The 3,760-nt window shown below is 46.2% G+C and overlaps 1 pseudogene; it reads right to left on the bottom strand.

Annotated features, from left to right (window-relative positions):
* LOC102497055 (pumilio homolog 3-like) overlaps window positions 1-2,456 on the bottom strand; it is a 7,764-nt pseudogene extending 5,308 nt beyond the window's left edge.
* Window positions 2,457-3,760: the final 1,304 nt, after the last annotated feature.

The following is a 3,760-nucleotide window of genomic DNA, read 5'->3' as shown; positions in this document are numbered from 1 at the left end:
TTTTTTGGTAGAAACAACTTTATAAATAGATTCTTACACAAGAATCTAAACATATTCAAGAAAAACATATGCAGAGTACCCAAATTACCAGAAAGGATAGACCCCAGCCCTTCTTTTTTGCTCTGGGAAAAAAGAACAGAAAAGAGGAAAAGTGATTCCTTCTTATTCTTTTTGTTAGTTTTTTGCCATAGAGCATGTGCACTCACAGGAAAGAGACAGAGAAAGAGAGAGGGAAAGTGAGAAATCACCCCTTGCAGGGGAGATGACCACATCACAATCCCCTCTCCTCCCCTCTCCTCTCGGGATTTTGGATATGCATGCACGCACGTGTGCACACATGCACACGCACATGTGCCTGGCGTGATTTTCAAGACACTGGGTCTGGGACTCGAACCATGGTCATTCATATGGAAGGCCAGCATCTTAACCACCACACCACCTGCCGGCCCCTCCTTCTTGTTCTTAATTGTGACCACATATGTGGTCAGTTTTTCAAGCAGAGTTTGTATTCCTTTGTTAGGATTTTTGTTTCTTTCCAATGTGGGAATCAGGCTTTTCAGCCCAGCTTTGACTTGTTTGCAACTTCCTGGTTAGGACTTTGGAGAAGGCAAGAAAGAATAATGGCACCTCGGTTTACACTAGCCCGGGACTTCAGGTTCTTCATACCCACATGCTCTACAAGTGTTTTTGCAAAACAACCTCCTCTTCCATCTTTTTATCTTGTTCTATTAACCCCTTCAGTACTAGATGTCCTGCAGGACGTAAAGCAACATGAAGCTCTCTGTCCCTGTCTCCGTCCCTGCTGCTGCCAAGCAGGTGAAGACATTCATGGCAGGCTGGCTGTTGCTGTTGGCAGATCCTAGAACGTCGGCCGCCAACACACAGGCAGGCTTAACTAGTACCATGTCTTGGGTATGTCCTTGCAGGTAGCTTAGCAAAGCTGGGAAATGGATTCTCACAGCTTGCGTCGGCGGGTGTCTATGTCTTTCTTTCTTTCTCCCCCCACCCCCAGAGGTTTTTGCTATAGGGCGCAGTGCACTCACCAGACAGACAGAGAGAGACAGAGAGACAGAAAGCGAGAAATCACCCCCCAGGGGGGATGGTCACGCCGCAATCCCTTCTCCTCCATTCTCCTGCCCGGCATTGAGTTTTAAGCCACCGGGTCCGGGACGCGAACCACGGTCGACTACGTGAGAGTCCAGCGATATAGCCGTTAAGCTAACTGCTGGTTCCCCTGTGTCTTTCTTACTGTGTGCATTTCCCTCTCCTTTCTGTAGAACTTCAGTGGTTTCTCGGACAGTATGTGCAGGATCTCTGGGGCTTAGTAGATTTAACAGGACCTTCCTTTCGTATTTGTCATTTGCTTATGTTAGGTAAAGAACTGATCATTTCTGATATGATTATCTGCTTCACAAGCTTAGTATCATCAATACAGTCGAACGACGCCAGTAAAACCAAATGGGAGTACTGGCCATTAGCCACCGTCTCTATGTAAGTCTTCCTTGTTTTCACAATGACTTTCCTGTCCTTGGGCGTACCATGCCGCAGGCAGTGCATGGGCTCTCTGGCGCCATCGTGTGTGTGTGCCAGGTATATCACTGCTTCACGGATGGCTTCAGTCAGTTCTGATCTGAGTTTTGGGGGTGAAGAAGTAAAAAAGTCCAAAAATCACTTATGTACCAATGAGTGCTTAATCACAGCTTCTTCTGGGCCATTGGAGTTAGAATCAGCTTCATTTCATCCATAATGAGTTCTAATTTTTCAGGCTTTGCTTTTAACGCGTTGTCCAGAGTTGGGTGAGCTGCCGACTTGTAAAACTGAATCGTGTCCCCGCAGAGCTCCTCTGTCAGCACGTTTCTCTGTGCCAGGATGGCTTTGTCATTATAGGCATACTTCACGATGGCCGATGCTTCTGAGTGTCACACCATCTTCCACAAGTGGCCTTTAAAGCTTCCGATTATCTCTGCCATCTGTGGTTTACTTCCATACGTGAGAAATTTCTTAACAATATTTCTGGAGTATTTGGCTTTACTTAATTCAACCAAATCACTTTGCAATTCTTTGGAAGCCTGTTTTCTCTGTTCTTCATGACCATACTGAATGTAACACTGGATTACCCGAGTTGAACCATGTGCAAATGCAATGGTTTTAATTTTTCCTTGAATCTATTTCTGTAAGTCACCCATCAACTTTACTGTTTTTTCTTTGTCACAGTCTTTCCTTCTTAAAACCTCCCAGATCTGCTTGGCACGAGCGACAATGTCATAGTTGGTTTCATCACTAAGTTTCCTGCTCTGCTTCAGTTCTTTCTTCTTTTTGAAATCATCCCATTTGAGTTTCTTGGCCACTAAGTTGTCACTTTGACTGGCCTACTGGAATTTTCTCTTCTTGTTGAATCTATTTGCTTGTTGGAATTTGTTCTTAGGTGCTCTGTCCCCTTGTTGCTAATTCTTTTTTTTTTTTTTTTTTGAGAGGTTTTTGCTAGAGGGCGCGTGTGCTTGCCAGACAGACAGAGACAGAGAGACAGAAAGCAAGAAATCACCCCCCAGGGGGGATGGTCACGCCGCAATCCCTTCTCCTCTCAGGATCTTGGGCACGCACGCACACGCACCCAGCATGAGTTTAAGCCACTGGGTCTGGGATGCGAACTGCGGTCGACTGCGTGGGAGTCCAGTGACATAGCCATTACGCTAACTGCTGGTCCCCGTTATTATTTTTTTTAAATGATTTTATTTAACTTTTTAATTTATCATTATTATTTGTTTTAATTGGACCAGAGAAAGACAGACAGAGAAAGTGAGAAAGCAAGCTGCCGGGTCTGGGACTCGAACCTCAGCCAGCCATGTGGGAGTCCAGTGTCTTTAACCACCACATCACCCGCTGGCCCCCACAACTGCAGATTTTAAATAGCATGGAGTTTTGTGCTGTCCCTCTTTTGGTGGAGTTAGTTTATAGCATTAACCTCCTACAGTTCCTCAGAAGCCCCACATCCTTGTCAAGGTCAGGACTTTTACTTGTGTTCAAGATGCTTTTCACGCGCTAGCGTCTAAGAGGGATATCCCTCAGCCCCTCCCAGTCTGGGTGACATTTTCCTCTTCACATCAAGGGCAGTCCCTTCTGATCAAACGGCTCACATGTGAGTGGTCCCTCTGTTCCGTCCCATGCGACACACAGTGCCTGCACTCCGTAATTAGTTGAAATGATTGGGAACGTGAATGGATGCTGATAACTGGGAGCAGCGTGCTGGCTCTGCACACTGAGAGGAGAAGGCTGCTCCCCATTGACTGTTGTCAATGCCAAGTTGGATGGTGTCATGCAGAGTGGGACAATGGGCTCACCCAGGACACAGGACTGGATGAAGAGGACTATCGTGCCTTTTTTTTTGGAGAGAGAACTTTTGCTATAGGGTGTATGTGCTTGCTGGAGAGACAGACAGAGACAGAGAGGCAGAAAGCGAGAAACCACTCCCTGAGGGGATGGTCATGCTGCAATTACTTTTTCTCCATTCTCTTTTTGGGATTTTGGGCATGCATCACACATGCCTGATGTGAGATTTTTTTTGGGGGGTGGGGGAGAGGTTTTTTTTTTTTTTTTTTTTTTTAGAGCTTTTAGCTATAGAGTGTGTGTGTGTGCTCACTGGAAAGACAGAAAGAGACAGAGAGACAGAAAGAGAGAAATCACCCCCCAAGGGGGATGGCCACATGGCAATCTCTTCTCCTCCATTCTCCTCTCGGGATCTCGGGCACACACACACACGCGC

This window comes from Tupaia chinensis, unplaced genomic scaffold (assembly GCF_000334495.1).
Source record: "Tupaia chinensis unplaced genomic scaffold, TupChi_1.0 Scaffold000074_1, whole genome shotgun sequence".
NCBI classification, from domain to species: Eukaryota; Metazoa; Chordata; class Mammalia; order Scandentia; family Tupaiidae; genus Tupaia; species Tupaia belangeri.
This window is presented reverse-complemented; position numbering and strand designations above follow the sequence as displayed.